Source organism: Sus scrofa, chromosome 10 (genome assembly GCF_054392235.1).
Source record: "Sus scrofa isolate SSC_HxYL_T2T_F1_AM1 chromosome 10, Sscrofa_HxYL_maternal_Yorkshire_Landrace_v2.0, whole genome shotgun sequence".
Lineage (NCBI taxonomy): Eukaryota > Metazoa > Chordata > Mammalia > Artiodactyla > Suidae > Sus > Sus scrofa.
This window is the reverse complement of record NC_139392.1, coordinates 33,052,920-33,070,842: the sequence shown is the minus strand read 5'-3', so window position 1 is coordinate 33,070,842 and position 17,923 is coordinate 33,052,920. Positions and strand designations below refer to the sequence as shown.

General features: G+C 52.6%; 1 protein-coding gene across 2 annotated transcripts in view; it reads left to right on the top strand.

Moving 5' to 3' along the window:
• The first annotated feature begins 4,073 nt into the window (after positions 1-4,073).
• LOC100521600 (uncharacterized) overlaps positions 4,074-17,923 on the top strand; it is a 102,921-nt gene continuing 89,071 nt past the window's right edge. Inside the window, exon 1 of one of the 2 annotated variants that reach the window (XR_014818289.1) lies at positions 4,074-4,198. The gene's annotated coding sequence lies outside the window, so the exon portion shown is untranslated. Of the gene's footprint in view, positions 4,199-6,440; positions 6,591-17,923 lie in introns of those variants that run through there. The other variant, XM_084980861.1, reaches the window with a different exon arrangement.

The window sequence follows — 17,923 nt, the reverse complement described above, 5'->3', positions numbered from 1 at the left end:
GCAGCTGCAGCTCAGATTTGACCCCTAACCTGGGAATTTCCAAACACCATGGGTTTGGCCCTAAAAAGAAAAAAAAAATCAAAGAAGACATTTCTCAAAAGAAGACATACATATGGCCAACAGGTACATGAAAAGATTCTCAACATCACCAGTCATTAGGGAAATTCAAACCAAAACCACAATGAGATATCACCTCATTTCTTGTGGTGAGGATGTGGGGGAAAGTGAAACTCTGTACACTTAGTGGGAATATAAATTGGTGCAGCCGTTACATAAGTTCCTCAAAAAATTAAAACTAGAACTAACAGGAGTGAAATAAAGACCCGGTGGCTCTGCAGGTTAAGAACCTGACTAGCATCCATGAGGACTTGGGTTCAATCCCTGGCCTCACTCAGTGGGTTAAGATCCAGTGTTGCTGAAAGCTGCAGCATAGATTGCAGGTACAGCTTGGATCCTGAGTTCCTTTGGCTGTGGTGTAGGCCGGCAGCTGCCGCTCCAAATAGATCCCTAGCCTTGGAACTTCCATGAACTACAAGTGCAGGCCTTAACAAAAAAGACTAAGTTATGATCTAGCAGTTCCACTTTTCAAGATGTATGTGTCCAAAGGAATTGAAGTCAGAATCTCAAAAGGATATCTGTACCCCTATGTTCACTGCACCAGAGTTCAGAATGCCCAGATGTGGAAACAATCTAAATGTCTATTGGCAGAAGAACAGAGAAAGAAAATGTGATGTATAAACACATACAATAAAGTATTCTGCAGCCTTTAAAAATGTGGAAATCCAGGAGTTCCCATCGTGGCTCAGCAGTTAATGAACCCAACTAGGATCCATGAGGATGTGGGTTTGATCCCTGGCCTTGCTCAGTGGGTTAAGGACCTGGTGTTGCCATCAGTTGTGGTGTAGGTCACAGATGCAGCTCAGATCTGGTGTTGCTGTGGCTGGGATGTAGACCAGCAGCTACAGTTCTGATTCGGCCCCTAGCCTGGGAACCACCATATCAGTGCAAAGAAATGAAACTCAACCCCATACCTAATTTTAGGTGCAGCCCTAAAAAGACCAAAAAAAAAAAAAACCTGAAAGGAAAAAACCCTATGTAAAATCTTATCCTAAATTCTATTTTTTGCATCTCAAAAGCTGAAGAGGCAAGATAGGATATCATCTGGTCATCTTCTTTTCTTAGTGAAAGGCTACAACTACAGTTCATGTAATGCTCAGCTAAGCATGGTGAGGGGATGGAAGAGTGAGAAAGAAATGAAATATATTCTTAGTAATGGAAAAAAAAGAGAGAAGAAAAGTCAACTTCAGAGGCCCTTTGAGCCATTCTGGGCCTTGGAAAGAACTGGAGATTCGAGGAGCCATTTGGGGTGAGTACAAGACACAGCCAGCAGCTGGGGTGACTGCAGCCTGGGCAGGGTAGGGCAGGATGGGGGCACTCCCTCCTCATCCATTTGAGTCAGACTGATCATTCATTTCCAATCTTCTGGGTTTGAGAGAAAAGGCTGGAAAGCTGGCTTTCCAACTGTATCCCTGCCTCATCCAGAAGCAGGTGCTTGTTATGAGGCTGGTGTGGTGAGCAGTCCCCATTCAAAGAGAACGGTGATTGACAAGCAGGGTCTCCTGGGAGGGGTGTCTAGGTGCTGCTACCTCTGAAGAGCCCACTGGGCCCCTATCCTGCAGCATTGAGGTCTTTTCTCCTTGATTTCAGAGGAATCCCTGCTCTCTGATAAACCTTTAAGCCACATTTTCTATGAGACACAAAGACCCCAGTGGAGTCTTCCAAACATGGTAAAGACTTTCACAGGATGAGAAGGTTCTAGTCACTTTTAGCTTTCCATCCTCTGCACCACTCCAGGACGGAAGAAAGCTGTGTACAAACTAGTTTCCCTTGGTCCTTCTGATTTGATCCCAAACTTCAGAATCTGCCAATCATGATCCTGGGAAGAATCAGCCACAAATGTAGGGGGGGAGCTAACATATGAGACCCAACTTATTGGCCAATTACACCCAGGTGGGGACTGGCTTGAGCTTGCAGTTTGGGCGAGGGTTGGTTCATCCCTAAGCCTTGCTTTCCTCTTCCTGGCAACACATCCTTCTGGTCAGGTCTCTGCTCCAAGAGTGAAGAAATGACAGAAACTTCTCTAGTCTCACCTGGAAGCCTGGATGAGAGGTGAGGAGGGCAGAAGCTGGACAGAGCCAAACTCCAGGACTTTTGTCTCCCCTCTGGAGGCTGCTGCATGTATGTACAAGGAGATTGAAGTGGATGGGAAAGGGCAGGGAGTCATCTGGAAGTGGCATTGGTGGAGGCGGGAAGGGGGCAGGAGGACCCAGGACCCACTGCCTGCCATCTCCACAGAGCTTCTTGGGCCCCAGCACCATGCGGCACTGCCCGTAAAAATGTTTCTTGGATGCTGTGTCCTTGATCCTCCTGAGCCGCTTCCTCCAAGAGAAAAATGCAGAGCATCCTAAGTACAGTTTATCCATGGTGAGTTCCAGAGGTGGAGCTTGGACTCCTAACCCTAACCCTTTGGGGGTGGGGGGTGGGTATATTTTCAGTTACACAAACAGTCTAAAGTCACCATGGAAGTTCTAAGAGGAATGCTGTTGAAGAATCAGGAGAGGGTTAGAGAAAAGATAATAGTGAACTAGCCTTGAAATATGTGTCGGGTTTGAATAAAGGTGAGGAAGACAAGGGGGCATTTTCCATGTGCAGAGAGCAGCCAAGGCCATGCTGTTTGGTGGGGTTGGCCCATGGGCAGCCTGCCTAGGTGAGGTCACATCCCTCTCCAGAGCCAGAGCGGTTGGGCAGAGCGCCTGCGTGGGGGTTGCGTGCGTGCCGTGGCGTGCGAGGGGGTTGCGTGCGTGCCGTGGCGTGCGTGGGGGTTGCGTGCGTGCCGGGGAAGGGAGCCCCCGGAGCGACTGCTGAGGGACACCGCGGCGAGCGAGCATGGGTGAAGGAGCTGAGGGCGTGAGCAGGGCTGCAGCGGGCAGGTCCAAGGTAGGTTTGTGTTTATCTTTTTGAGAAGGGAAGAGGGTGCCTAGGATGCTTGGGAAAAGGGGAGGGAAGGTCCCAGGAAGTGTTTGGGGGAAAGGTGCGTGGTTGGGGAGGGACCGGCTTCAGTGCAGGGCAGGTATGGGGGTTGAGTGCAGGAGGGTTAGCTGCGTGGAGGGGAAGGGAGCTCAGAGGGAATGGGGAGGGCCACCGCGAGCGTGGGGGAGGGAGGTGAGGATGGCAGCGGAGCCCCAACTGAGAGGTTGAAGTTAGGGTTAGTTTTGAGAGGCAGGAAGAGGGTGGATGGGATCCCTTGGAAAAGTGGAGGCGAGGTCCTAGGAAGGGTTGGGCCTGTGCGAGTGCGGGGAGCGTGGAGGCGGGCAGGCACCCCTTGCCCCCCGAGCGTGCGTGGGGGTTGCGTGGGTGCAGGGGAAGGGAGGCCGGAGGGAATGGAGAGGGACACGGAGAGCCTGGGGCCCTGCGGGGAGGTTGTGAGGGGCATTCTAGGGGATAGGTTCAAGGTAGGTTTTGGTGGCTGCTGTGGTGGTGGTGGTGGTGGTGGTTTTTGTTGTTGGTTTTTGGTTTTTGGTTGGTTGTTGTGAAGGGGGAAGAGGGTGGAGGATGAGGACCCCTTAGCACATGGGAGCGGAAGGATGTCAGGAAAGGAGCCCAGAGGGGTTCCTGTGGGAATGGGCCAGGGCAGCTGGGAGGGGCTTGTGGGTAGTGCCTGAACAGAGGGGAAGGGAGAGCTGAAGGGAGTGCTGAGGGCCAGAGCGAGCAGGGGGGGACTGAGGTAAGGCTGTCAGTGGAGTTCCAGCAGACAGGTTCAAGTGAGGTGTTTTTTGTTTTGGTTTTTGGCTTGCTGTGTGTGTTTGTTCGTTTGATTGTTTGTTTGAGAAGGGGGTAGAGGGGTGGGTAGGTTGGATGCCTTTGAGCTGATGGGGAAAGTTTCCAGGAAGGGGGGGGGTGTGGGTGGGGGCAGAGAGGGGCGAGGGGGGCGGGGACGCGGTTGTGCAGAGCGCGTGCGTGGGGGTTGCGTGCGTGCCGTGGCGTGCGAGGGGGTTGCGTGCGTGCCGTGGCGTGCGTGGGGGTTCGCGTGCGTGCCGGGGAAGGGAGCCCCCAGAGCGACTGCTGAGGGACACCGCGGCGAGCGAGCATGGGTGAAGGAGCTGAGGGCGTGAGCAGGGCTGCAGCGGGCAGGTCCAAGGTAGGTTTGTGTTTATCTTTTTGAGAAGGGAAGAGGGTGCCTAGGATGCTTGGGAAAAGGGGAGGGAAGGTCCCAGGAAGTGTTTGGGGGAAAGGTGCGTGGTTGGGGAGGGACCGGCTTCAGTGCAGGGCAGGTATGGGGGTTGAGTGCAGGAGGGTTAGCTGCGTGGAGGGGAAGGGAGCTCAGAGGGAATGGGGAGGGCCACCGCGAGCGTGGGGGAGGGAGGTGAGGATGGCAGCGGAGCCCCAACTGAGAGGTTGAAGTTAGGGTTAGTTTTGAGAGGCAGGAAGAGGGTGGATGGGATCCCTTGGAAAAGTGGAGGCGAGGTCCTAGGAAGGGTTGGGCCTGTGCGAGTGCGGGGAGCGTGGAGGCGGGCAGGCACCCCTTGCCCCCCGAGCGTGCGTGGGGGTTGCGTGGGTGCAGGGGAAGGGAGGCCGGAGGGAATGGAGAGGGACACGGAGAGCCTGGGGCCCTGCGGGGAGGTTGTGAGGGGCATTCTAGGGGATAGGTTCAAGGTAGGTTTTGGTGGCTGCTGTGGTGGTGGTGGTGGTGGTGGTTTTTGTTGTTGGTTTTTGGTTTTTGGTTGGTTGTTGTGAAGGGGGAAGAGGGTGGAGGATGAGGACCCCTTAGCACATGGGAGCGGAAGGATGTCAGGAAAGGAGCCCAGAGGGGTTCCTGTGGGAATGGGCCAGGGCAGCTGGGAGGGGCTTGTGGGTAGTGCCTGAACAGAGGGGAAGGGAGAGCTGAAGGGAGTGCTGAGGGCCAGGGGAGCAGGGGGGGACTGAGGTAAGGCTGTCAGTGGAGTTCCAGCAGACAGGTTCAAGTGAGGTGTTTTTTGTTTTGGTTTTTGGCTTGCTGTGTGTGTTTGTTCCTTTGATTGTTTGTTTGAGAAGGGGGTAGAGGGGTGGGTAGGTTGGATGCCTTTGAGCTGATGGGGAAAGTTTCCAGGAAGGGGGGGGGTGTGGGTGGGGGCAGAGAGGGGCGAGGGGGGCGGGGACGCGGTTGTGCAGAGCGCGTGCGTGGGGGTTGCGTGCGTGCCGTGGCGTGCGAGGGGGTTGCGTGCGTGCCGTGGCGTGCGTGGGGGTTCGCGTGCGTGCCGGGGAAGGGAGCCCCCAGAGCGACTGCTGAGGGACACCGCGGCGAGCGAGCATGGGTGAAGGAGCTGAGGGCGTGAGCAGGGCTGCAGCGGGCAGGTCCAAGGTAGGTTTGTGTTTATCTTTTTGAGAAGGGAAGAGGGTGCCTAGGATGCTTGGGAAAAGGGGAGGGAAGGTCCCAGGAAGTGTTTGGGGGAAAGGTGCGTGGTTGGGGAGGGACCGGCTTCAGTGCAGGGCAGGTATGGGGGTTGAGTGCAGGAGGGTTAGCTGCGTGGAGGGGAAGGGAGCTCAGAGGGAATGGGGAGGGCCACCGCGAGCGTGGGGGAGGGAGGTGAGGATGGCAGCGGAGCCCCAACTGAGAGGTTGAAGTTAGGGTTAGTTTTGAGAGGCAGGAAGAGGGTGGATGGGATCCCTTGGAAAAGTGGAGGCGAGGTCCCAGGAAGGGTTGGGCCTGTGCGAGTGCGGGGAGCGTGGAGGCGGGCAGGCACCCCTTGCCCCCCGAGCGTGCGTGGGGGTTGCGTGGGTGCAGGGGAAGGGAGGCCGGAGGGAATGGAGAGGGACACGGAGAGCCTGGGGCCCTGCGGGGAGGTTGTGAGGGGCATTCTAGGGGATAGGTTCAAGGTAGGTTTTGGTGGCTGCTGCGGTGGTGGTGGTTTTTGTTGTTGGTTTTTGGTTTTTGGTTGGTTGTTGTGAAGGGGGAAGAGGGTGGAGGATGAGGACCCCTTAGCACATGGGAGCGGAAGGATGTCAGGAAAGGAGCCCAGAGGGGTTCCTGTGGGAATGGGCCAGGGCAGCTGGGGGGGGGCTTGTGGGTAGTGCCTGAACAGAGGGGAAGGGAGAGCTGAAGGGAGTGCTGAGGGCCAGGGGAGCAGGGGGGGACTGAGGTAAGGCTGTCAGTGGAGTTCCAGCAGACAGGTTCAAGTGAGGTGTTTTTTGTTTTGGTTTTTGGCTTGCTGTGTGTGTTTGTTCGTTTGATTGTTTGTTTGAGAAGGGGGTAGAGGGGTGGGTAGGTTGGATGCCTTTGAGCTGATGGGGAAAGTTTCCAGGAAGGGGGGGGGTGTGGGTGGAGGCAGAGAGGGGCGAGGGGGGCGGGAACGCGGTTGTGCAGAGCGCGTGCGTGGGGGTTGCGTGCGTGCCGTGGCGTGCGAGGGGGTTGCGTGCGTGCCGTGGCGTGCGTGGGGGTTCGCGTGCGTGCCGGGGAAGGGAGCCCCCGGAGCGACTGCTGAGGGACACCGCGGCGAGCGAGCATGGGTGAAGGAGCTGAGGGCGTGAGCAGGGCTGCAGCGGGCAGGTCCAAGGTAGGTTTGTGTTTATCTTTTTGAGAAGGGAAGAGGGTGCCTAGGATGCTTGGGAAAAGGGGAGGGAAGGTCCCAGGAAGTGTTTGGGGGAAAGGTGCGTGGTTGGGGAGGGACCGGCTTCAGTGCAGGGCAGGTATGGGGGTTGAGTGCAGGAGGGTTAGCTGCGTGGAGGGGAAGGGAGCTCAGAGGGAATGGGGAGGGCCACCGCGAGCGTGGGGGAGGGAGGTGAGGATGGCAGCGGAGCCCCAGCTGAGAGGTTGAAGTTAGGGTTAGTTTTGAGAGGCAGGAAGAGGGTGGATGGGATCCCTTGGAAAAGTGGAGGCGAGGTCCTAGGAAGGGTTGGGCCTGTGCGAGTGCGGGGAGCGTGGAGGCGGGCAGGCACCCCTTGCCCCCCGAGCGTGCGTGGGGGTTGCGTGGGTGCAGGGGAAGGGAGGCCGGAGGGAATGGAGAGGGACACGGAGAGCCTGGGGCCCTGCGGGGAGGTTGTGAGGGGCATTCTAGGGGATAGGTTCAAGGTAGGTTTTGGTGGCTGCTGTGGTGGTGGTGGTGGTGGTGGTTTTTGTTGTTGGTTTTTGGTTTTTGGTTGGTTGTTGTGAAGGGGGAAGAGGGTGGAGGATGAGGACCCCTTAGCACATGGGAGCGGAAGGATGTCAGGAAAGGAGCCCAGAGGGGTTCCTGTGGGAATGGGCCAGGGCAGCTGGGAGGGGCTTGTGGGTAGTGCCTGAACAGAGGGGAAGGGAGAGCTGAAGGGAGTGCTGAGGGCCAGGGGAGCAGGGGGGGACTGAGGTAAGGCTGTCAGTGGAGTTCCAGCAGACAGGTTCAAGTGAGGTGTTTTTTGTTTTGGTTTTTGGCTTGCTGTGTGTGTTTGTTCCTTTGATTGTTTGTTTGAGAAGGGGGTAGAGGGGTGGGTAGGTTGGATGCCTTTGAGCTGATGGGGAAAGTTTCCAGGAAGGGGGGGGGTGTGGGTGGGGGCAGAGAGGGGCGAGGGGGGCGGGGACGCGGTTGTGCAGAGCGCGTGCGTGGGGGTTGCGTGCGTGCCGTGGCGTGCGAGGGGGTTGCGTGCGTGCCGTGGCGTGCGTGGGGGTTCGCGTGCGTGCCGGGGAAGGGAGCCCCCAGAGCGACTGCTGAGGGACACCGCGGCGAGCGAGCATGGGTGAAGGAGCTGAGGGCTTGAGCAGGGCTGCAGCGGGCAGGTCCAAGGTAGGTTTGTGTTTATCTTTTTGAGAAGGGAAGAGGGTGCCTAGGATGCTTGGGAAAAGGGGAGGGAAGGTCCCAGGAAGTGTTTGGGGGAAAGGTGCGTGGTTGGGGAGGGACCGGCTTCAGTGCAGGGCAGGTATGGGGGTTGAGTGCAGGAGGGTTAGCTGCGTGGAGGGGAAGGGAGCTCAGAGGGAATGGGGAGGGCCACCGCGAGCGTGGGGGAGGGAGGTGAGGATGGCAGCGGAGCCCCAACTGAGAGGTTGAAGTTAGGGTTAGTTTTGAGAGGCAGGAAGAGGGTGGATGGGATCCCTTGGAAAAGTGGAGGCGAGGTCCCAGGAAGGGTTGGGCCTGTGCGAGTGCGGGGAGCGTGGAGGCGGGCAGGCACCCCTTGCCCCCCGAGCGTGCGTGGGGGTTGCGTGGGTGCAGGGGAAGGGAGGCCGGAGGGAATGGAGAGGGACACGGAGAGCCTGGGGCCCTGCGGGGAGGTTGTGAGGGGCATTCTAGGGGATAGGTTCAAGGTAGGTTTTGGTGGCTGCTGTGGTGGTGGTGGTTTTTGTTGTTGGTTTTTGGTTTTTGGTTGGTTGTTGTGAAGGGGGAAGAGGGTGGAGGATGAGGACCCCTTAGCACATGGGAGCGGAAGGATGTCAGGAAAGGAGCCCAGAGGGGTTCCTGTGGGAATGGGCCAGGGCAGCTGGGGGGGGGCTTGTGGGTAGTGCCTGAACAGAGGGGAAGGGAGAGCTGAAGGGAGTGCTGAGGGCCAGGGGAGCAGGGGGGGACTGAGGTAAGGCTGTCAGTGGAGTTCCAGCAGACAGGTTCAAGTGAGGTGTTTTTTGTTTTGGTTTTTGGCTTGCTGTGTGTGTTTGTTCGTTTGATTGTTTGTTTGAGAAGGGGGTAGAGGGGTGGGTAGGTTGGATGCCTTTGAGCTGATGGGGAAAGTTTCCAGGAAGGGGGGGGGTGTGGGTGGAGGCAGAGAGGGGCGAGGGGGGCGGGGACGCGGTTGTGCAGAGCGCGTGCGTGGGGGTTGCGTGCGTGCCGTGGCGTGCGAGGGGGTTGCGTGCGTGCCGTGGCGTGCGTGGGGGTTCGCGTGCGTGCCGGGGAAGGGAGCCCCCGGAGCGACTGCTGAGGGACACCGCGGCGAGCGAGCATGGGTGAAGGAGCTGAGGGCGTGAGCAGGGCTGCAGCGGGCAGGTCCAAGGTAGGTTTGTGTTTATCTTTTTGAGAAGGGAAGAGGGTGCCTAGGATGCTTGGGAAAAGGGGAGGGAAGGTCCCAGGAAGTGTTTGGGGGAAAGGTGCGTGGTTGGGGAGGGACCGGCTTCAGTGCAGGGCAGGTATGGGGGTTGAGTGCAGGAGGGTTAGCTGCGTGGAGGGGAAGGGAGCTCAGAGGGAATGGGGAGGGCCACCGCGAGCGTGGGGGAGGGAGGTGAGGATGGCAGCGGAGCCCCAGCTGAGAGGTTGAAGTTAGGGTTAGTTTTGAGAGGCAGGAAGAGGGTGGATGGGATCCCTTGGAAAAGTGGAGGCGAGGTCCTAGGAAGGGTTGGGCCTGTGCGAGTGCGGGGAGCGTGGAGGCGGGCAGGCACCCCTTGCCCCCCGAGCGTGCGTGGGGGTTGCGTGGGTGCAGGGGAAGGGAGGCCGGAGGGAATGGAGAGGGACACGGAGAGCCTGGGGCCCTGCGGGGAGGTTGTGAGGGGCATTCTAGGGGATAGGTTCAAGGTAGGTTTTGGTGGCTGCTGTGGTGGTGGTGGTTTTTGTTGCTGGTTTTTGGTTTTTGGTTGGTTGTTGTGAAGGGGGAAGAGGGTGGAGGATGAGGACCCCTTAGCACATGGGAGCGGAAGGATGTCAGGAAAGGAGCCCAGAGGGGTTCCTGTGGGAATGGGCCAGGGCAGCTGGGAGGGGCTTGTGGGTAGTGCCTGAACAGAGGGGAAGGGAGAGCTGAAGGGAGTGCTGAGGGCCAGGGGAGCAGGGGGGGACTGAGGTAAGGCTGTCAGTGGAGTTCCAGCAGACAGGTTCAAGTGAGGTGTTTTTTGTTTTGGTTTTTGGCTTGCTGTGTGTGTTTGTTCCTTTGATTGTTTGTTTGAGAAGGGGGTAGAGGGGTGGGTAGGTTGGATGCCTTTGAGCTGATGGGGAAAGTTTCCAGGAAGGGGGGGGTGTGGGTGGGGGCAGAGAGGGGCGAGGGGGGCGGGGACGCGGTTGTGCAGAGTGGGTGCTTGGGGGTTGCGTGCGTGCCGGGGAAGGGAGCCCCCGGAGCGACTGCTGAGGGACACCGCGGCGAGCGAGCATGGGTGAAGGAGCTGAGGGCGTGAGCAGGGCTGCAGCGGGCAGGTCCAAGGTAGGTTTGTGTTTATCTTTTTGAGAAGGGAAGAGGGTGCCTAGGATGCTTGGGAAAAGGGGAGGGAAGGTCCCAGGAAGTGTTTGGGGGAAAGGTGCGTGGTTGGGGAGGGACCGGCTTCAGTGCAGGGCAGGTATGGGGGTTGAGTGCAGGAGGGTTAGCTGCGTGGAGGGGAAGGGAGCTCAGAGGGAATGGGGAGGGCCACCGCGAGCGTGGGGGAGGGAGGTGAGGATGGCAGCGGAGCCCCAGCTGAGAGGTTGAAGTTAGGGTTAGTTTTGAGAGGCAGGAAGAGGGTGGATGGGATCCCTTGGAAAAGTGGAGGCGAGGTCCTAGGAAGGGTTGGGCCTGTGCGAGTGCGGGGAGCGTGGAGGCGGGCAGGCACCCCTTGCCCCCCGAGCGTGCGTGGGGGTTGCGTGGGTGCAGGGGAAGGGAGGCCGGAGGGAATGGAGAGGGACACGGAGAGCCTGGGGCCCTGCGGGGAGGTTGTGAGGGGCATTCTAGGGGATAGGTTCAAGGTAGGTTTTGGTGGCTGCTGTGGTGGTGGTGGTGGTGGTGGTTTTTGTTGTTGGTTTTTGGTTTTTGGTTGGTTGTTGTGAAGGGGGAAGAGGGTGGAGGATGAGGACCCCTTAGCACATGGGAGCGGAAGGATGTCAGGAAAGGAGCCCAGAGGGGTTCGTGTGGGAATGGGCCAGGGCAGCTGGGAGGGGCTTGTGGGTAGTGCCTGAACAGAGGGGAAGGGAGAGCTGAAGGGAGTGCTGAGGGCCAGGGGAGCAGGGGGGGACTGAGGTAAGGCTGTCAGTGGAGTTCCAGCAGACAGGTTCAAGTGAGGTGTTTTTTGTTTTGGTTTTTGGCTTGCTGTGTGTGTTTGTTCCTTTGATTGTTTGTTTGAGAAGGGGGTAGAGGGGTGGGTAGGTTGGATGCCTTTGAGCTGATGGGGAAAGTTTCCAGGAAGGGGGGGGGTGTGGGTGGGGGCAGAGATGGGCGAGGGGGGCGGGGACGCGGTTGTGCAGAGCGCCTGCGTGGGGGTTGCGTGCGTGCCGTGGCGTGCGAGGGGGTTGCGTGCGTGCAGGGGAAGGGAGTCCCCGGAGCGACTGCTGAGGGACACCGCGGCGAGCGAGCGTGGGTGAAGGAGCTGAGGATGTGAGCAGGGCTGCAGCGGGCAGGTCCAAGTTAGGTTTGTGTTTTATCTTTGTGAGAAGGGAAGAGGGTGCCTAGGATGCTTGGGAAAAGGGGGATGGAAGGTTCCAGGAAGTGTTTGGGGGAAAGGTGCCTGTTTAGGGCGGGACGAGGGTGGCGGGGAGCGGCTTGGGGGCCCGCGCAGGCATGGGGGTTGGGTGCGTGCAGGGGAAGGGAGCGCGCAGGGACTGTGGAGGGCCACCGCGAGCGTGGGGGCGGGAGGTGAGGATGGCAGCGGAGCCCCAGCTTTGTATAGATTTCTAAGGTATCTCCAGACTCTTCTCCATAGTGGCTGTACCAGTTTACATTCCCACCAGCAGTGCAGGAGGGTTCCCTTTTCTCCACAGCCCTTCCAGCACTTGTTCTTTGTGGTTTTATTAATGGTCATTCTGACTGGTGTGAGGTGATATCTCATGGTTGTTTTGATTTGTATTTCTCTTATAATCAACGATGTTGAGCATTTTTTCATGTGTTTTTTGGCCGTCTGTGTATCTTCTTCGGAGAAATGTGTATTCAGGTCTTTTTCCCATTTTTCCATTGATTGATTGGTTTTTTTGCTGTTGGGTTGTATAAGTTGCTTATATATTCTAGAGATTAAGCCCTTGTCAGTTGCATCATTTGAAACTATCTTCTCCCATTCTGTAAGTTGTCTTTTTGTTTTGGGTTTCCTTTGCTGTTCAAAATCTTTTCAGTTTGATTAGGTCCCATGGGTTTATTTTTGCTCTAATTTCTATTGCTTTGGGAGACTGACCTGAGAAAACATTCATGATGTTGATGTCAGAGAGTGTTTTGCCTATGTTTTCTTCTAGGAGTTTGATGGTGTCCTGTCGTATATTTAAGTCTTTCAGCCATTTTGATTTTATTTTTGTGCATGGTATGAGGGTGTGTTCTAGTTTCATTGCTTTGAATGCAGCTGTCTAGGTTTCCCATCAATGCATGCTGAATAGACTTTCCTTTTCCCATTTTATGTTCTTGCCTCCCTTGTCAAAGATTAATTGACCATAGGTGTCAGGGTTTATTTCCGATTCTCTATTCTGTTCCATTGGTCTGTCTGTCTGTCTGTTTTGATACCAGTACCACACTGTTTTGATGACTGTGGCTTTGTAGTATTTCTTGAAGTCTGGGAGAGTTATGCCTCCTGCTTGGTTTTTGTTTCTCAGGATTGCTTTGGCGATTCTGGGTCTTTTGTGGTTCCATATAAAATTTTGGATTGTTTGTTCTAGTTCTGTGAAAAATGTCATGGGTAATTTGATCGGGATTGCAATGAATCTGTAGATTGCTTCTGGTAGAATGGCCATTTTCACAATATTGATTTTCCCAATCCAGGAGCATGGAATATCTTTCCATTTCTTTACATCTTCTTTGATTTCTTTGATTAAGGTTTTATAGTTCTCGGCATATAGGTCCTTTACCTCCTTGGTCATGTGTCTTCCGAGGTATTTGATTTTGTTTGGTGCAATTTTAAAAGGTATCGTACTTTTGTATTCCTTTTCTAATATTTCATTGCTGGTATACAGAAATGCAACTGACTTCTGAATGTTAATCTTATATCCTGCCACTTTGCTGAATTTATTAATCAGTTCAAGGAGTTTTGGGGTTGAGTCCTTAGGGTTTTCTAGGTATAGAATCATGTCATCTGCATACAGTGACAGCTTTAACACTTCTCTTCCTATATGGATGCCTTTTATTTCTTTTGTTTGTCTAATTGCTGTGGCTAAGACTTCCAAAACGATGTTGAAGAGCAGTGGTGAGAGTGGGCATCCCTGTCTTGTTCCAGATTTGAGTGAGAAGGCTTTCAGTTTTTCCCCATTGAGTATTATGTTTGCTGTGGGTTTATCATAAATGGCTTTGATTATATTCAGGAATGTTCCCTCTATACCCACTTTGGCGAGGGTCTTGATCATGAATGGATGTTGAACTTTGTCAAATGCTTTTTCTGCATCTATTGAGATGATCATATGATTTTTGACTTTTTTTTTGTGAATGTGGTGTATGATGCTGATTGATTTGCGTATGTTGAACCATCCTTGTGCACCTGGGATGAACCCTACCTGGTAATGGTGTATAATTTTTTTGATATGTTGTTGGATTCGGTTGGCTAAGATTTGGTTGAGAATTTTTGCATCTATACTCATCAATGATATTGGCTGATAGTTTTCTTTTTTGGTGGTATCTCTGTCTGGTTTTGGAATGAGGGTGATGGTGGCATCATAGAATGTCTTTGGCAGTATTCGTTCTTCTTCAACCTTTTGAAAGCGTTTAAGGAGGATGGGCACCAATTCCTCTTTATATGTTTGATAAAATTCGCCTGTGAATCCATCTGGTCCTGGACTTTTATTTGTAGGGAGTGATTTTATGACCTCTTCCATTTCATTTCTAGTGATGGGTCTGTTCAGTTGGTCTGTTTCTTCTTGATTCAGTTTTGGCAGGCTGTAAGATTCTAGAAAATTGTCCATTTCTTCCAGATTGTCAAACTTGTTGCCATATAGTTGTTCATAGTATTCTCTTATGGTTTTTTGTATTTCTGCAGTATCCGTTGTGATTTCTCCTTTTTCATTTATAATTTTGTTTATTTGGGTTCTTTCTCTCCTCTTTTTAGTGAGTCTGGCCAGGGGTTTGTCAATTTTGTTCACCGTTTCAAAGAACCAGCTCTTGGTTTTATTAATTTTCTCTATTGTTTTTTGAATCTCTATTTTATTGATTTCTTCATTGATCTTTATAATTTCCTTCCTTCTGCTGACTTTAGGACTTTTTTGTTGTTCTTTTTCTAATTCGTTTAGGTGGAGGGTTAAGTTGTCCATTTGGGATCTTTCTTCTTTTTTGAGAAAGGCCTGTATTGCTATAAATTTCCCTCTGAGCACTGCTTTCGCAGCATCCCATAGATTTTGAGAGGTTGTGTCTTCATTATCATTTGTTTCAAGGTAGTTTTTAATTTCCTTCTTGATTTCTTCATTGACCCATTGGTTTTTAAGTAGCATGTTGTTTAGTGTCCATGGAGTAGGTTTTTTCTCTTTGCTTTTCCCATGGTTGATTTCTAAGTTCATGGCATTGTGGTCAGAGAAGATACTTGAGATAATTTCTATGCTCCTAAATTTATTGAGATTCGCTTTATGTCCCAATATGTGATCGATTCTTGAGAATGTTCCATGAGCATTTGAAAAGAATGTGTATTCTGATTTTTTTGGATGTAGTGTCCTGAAGATATCAATGAAGTCTAACTTTTCTATTGTTTCCTTTAGGATCTCTGTTGCTTTATTGGTTTTCTGTCTAGAGGGTCTGTCCATTGATGTGAGGGGGGTGTTTAGGTCTCCTACTATGATTGTATTCTCATCAATATCTCCCTTTATGTCTGTTAATATTTGTTGTATGTATCTGGGTGCTCCTATGTTTGGGGCATATATGTTGATGATAGTAACATCCTCTCCTTGGATGGATCCCTTAATCATTAAGTAGTGTCCTTCTTTGTCTTTCTTTATGTCTTTTGTTTTAAAGTCTATTTTGTCTGATATGAGCGTTGCGACTCCTACTTTTCTGTCATGTCTATTGACGTGAAATACTTTTCCCCACCCTTTCACTTTCAATCTATATGTATCTTTTGTCCTAAGGTGAGTTTCTTGTAGGCAGCATATTGAAGGTTTTTGCCTTTTTATCCACTCAGCCACTCTGTGTCTTTTGATTGGGGCATTCAGTCCATTGACATTTAAGGTGATAATTGATAGATGATTATTTATTGCCATTTGAACCTCGTGTTCCAGTTGATTCTATGGTTCTCCATTCTTCCTTTCTTTTTTTTTTGTTGGATGGTCTCCTGTTATTATCTGCTTGAGTGTATTTTTTTTTCATTTTTTGTAAATGCAATATTTGGTTTTGGCTTGTGGTTGCCCTTCCCATAATTGTGTGTTTTAGCCTGATGGTCCTGTAAGTTCAAACGCTTCATTACTATATTAAAAATTAAGAAGAGAGACATACATACAAACAAAAAGGGTTATTTACCTCCTAACATCCCTTGCCCACATTTTGTGGTTTTGATGACTCTTTTATTTTTTTCTTTTTAATTTTATTTTGTTTGAAGTATGTTCATGATTAAATCTGTATGCTGGCTTATTTGAGTGACTGCTCTCTGATTGCAATTTCCTCAGTCCTAGTTCTTCCTCTTCTTCTTCTTCTTTTTTTTTTCTTTTCTTTTTTCTTCCCTTTCCTTCCTTTTTGGTTTAGAGAAGCTCTTTCAAAATTTCCTTTAACCTGGGTTTTGTGTTGCTGTATTCTTTAAGTTTTCGTTTGTTGGGAAAAATTTTTATTTCCCCTTCTATTTTAAATGATATTCTTGCTGGATAAAGTATTCTAGGTTGCATATGTTTTCCTTGTAGCACTTTAAATATCTCTTGCCATTCCCTCCTGGCCTGTAGTGTTTCTGTAGAGAAATCAGCTGATATTCTTATGGGGGTTCCCTTGTAGGTAACATTCTGTTTTTCTCTTGCTGCCTTTAGGATCCTCTCTTTATCACTAACTTTTGCCATTTTTATTATGATGTGTGTTGGTGTGGGTCTGTTTGGGTTCAGTTTGTTTGGGGCCCTCTGTGCTTCTTGTATCTTGAACCCAGTATCCTTTAGATTTGGGAAGTTTCCATCGATAATTTCTTCAAATATATTTTCCATTCCCTTATCATTTTCTACTCCTTCTGGAATTCCTATTATGCGTAGATTGGCCCGCTTTATATTATCCCATAGGTCTCTTATATTGCTTTCCAGTTTTTTGATTCGGTTTTCTCTCTGCTGACCAGATTGAGTGATTTCCATTATTCTATCTTCCATATCACTGATGTGTTGTTCTGCATTATTCATTCTGGTTTTTACTGCCGTTAGTTCAGTTTGCGTCTCTGCAAATGAATGTTCTAGTTTCTCTTGGCTCCTCCTTATATTTTCTAGTTCCTTTCTGAGGGTATCTGCGTTACTGTTCATATCTTCTCTTAATTCCTTCAGTATTTTCCCTATTTCTCTTTTGAACTCCAGGTCTGTCAGACTGCAGAGATCTGTTTCATTGTTGACTGTTTGAGGTGAGTTCTCCTGTTGGTTTGACTGGGGGTGGTTTCTCAGCTTCTTCATCTTGCTTGTTGTTTTCTTTCTCCTTTTGGAGTTGTACTCTCCGTGATCGGGTAGTGTTTGCGTTGTCACTGCCGTGGAATATTTCCTGAGGGCTGGCGTTGTTGGTCAATCTTTTTTAAGGCAGTGTGGCTTTTCTGGAGTGTTGATGGGGCTAACAGTGTTTCTTTGAAGCAATGGAGGACTTCCTGAGGGCAGACAGGACTGGGAGGTCCACCCCACGATGGTAGCAGATTTCACTTGGTCATGCAGAGCTTGCTCTGGTGTTTTTAGGCTGTGGGGTTCTTGCAGGGAGTTGGCGGTGTTGGGCAGCTGCTCTTCAGGGGTGCATCACCCCCTGGGGGCTGGAGAAGCTATCTGGGTCACTGAGAACCTGAGAGGCTCTTCCCTAGGGCAGCCCAACTCAGAAGGACAGCCTGAGGATGTAGGTGAATCTTTTCACAGTCTGGCTGAGCTTGTTGCAGCTTTTCTGGGCCGCAGGGGCCCTTCCAGGGGGCTGGTTGTGCTGAGCAGTTATTTCACGGGAGTGGGGCATCCCCTGGGAGCTTGGGCGGGTAGCAGGGCCCTTGGAGACCCAAGAGGCTCCTCCCCAGGGCAGCCCGACTCAGAAAAACCGTCTGAGATCTTTTCCCAACTCAGCCAGGCTTGTTGCAGCTTTTCTGTGCTGCACGGGGTGCTGCCTGGAGCTTGCAGTCCTATGCAGCTGGTCCACTAGGTCTCAGCACCCCCTGGGGGCTTGGGCGGGTAGCAGGGCCCTTGGAGACCCAAGAGGCTCCTCCCCAGGGCAGCCCGACTCAGAAAAACCGTCTGAGATCTTTTCCCAACTCGGCCAGGCTTGTTGCAGCTTTTCTGGGCTGCAGGGGGTCCTGCCTGGAGCTGGCAGTCCTATGCAGCGGGTCCACTAGCTCTCAGCACCCCCTGGGGGCCTGGGCGGGTAGCAAGGCCCTTGGAGACCCAAGAGGCTCCTCCCCGGGGCAGCCCGTCTCAGAAAAACCGTCAGAGAATTAGGCCGATCTATTCACAGTCTGGCTAGGCTTGTTCTAGCTTTTCTGGGCTGCAGGCCTTTTCTAGGGTGCTGGTGGTGTTTGGTGCTGCTCTGCAGAAGTGTAGCCCCTCCAAAGGGCAAGCAGGCCTGTGCAGGGACAGCCCCTGTGGTGGTAGGCTTCAGGCAATTGTTGAGACCAGCCCTCCTGGATGGCAGGTTGCCCCAGGTCCAGCGAGAGCATAGGGGGTGGTGGGGGCGGGGGGGATGCACTGGGAAGCGCAGCTTTCTGCTAGCTAGCGGACCTGTAAGCTTGCTGTGGTGTGGGGGATATTCTATGGGGACCCACCCCTTCTTCTCTCCCCTCCCCAGCACGGGTGCAGACCAGGCTCTTCTCCCAGGTTCCCTCTGAGGCGGCTTTCCACTTCCCCGCCCTTAGAGTATTGCTCCCTTCCTCTGCGACAGCTTTGTTTTCTAGTCTCCCAGGCAGTCTCTGCCCCTTCAAATGGTTTAGAGACCTCCCAAGCAGTTTCCGCTCTGCCCCGCCCCCTAG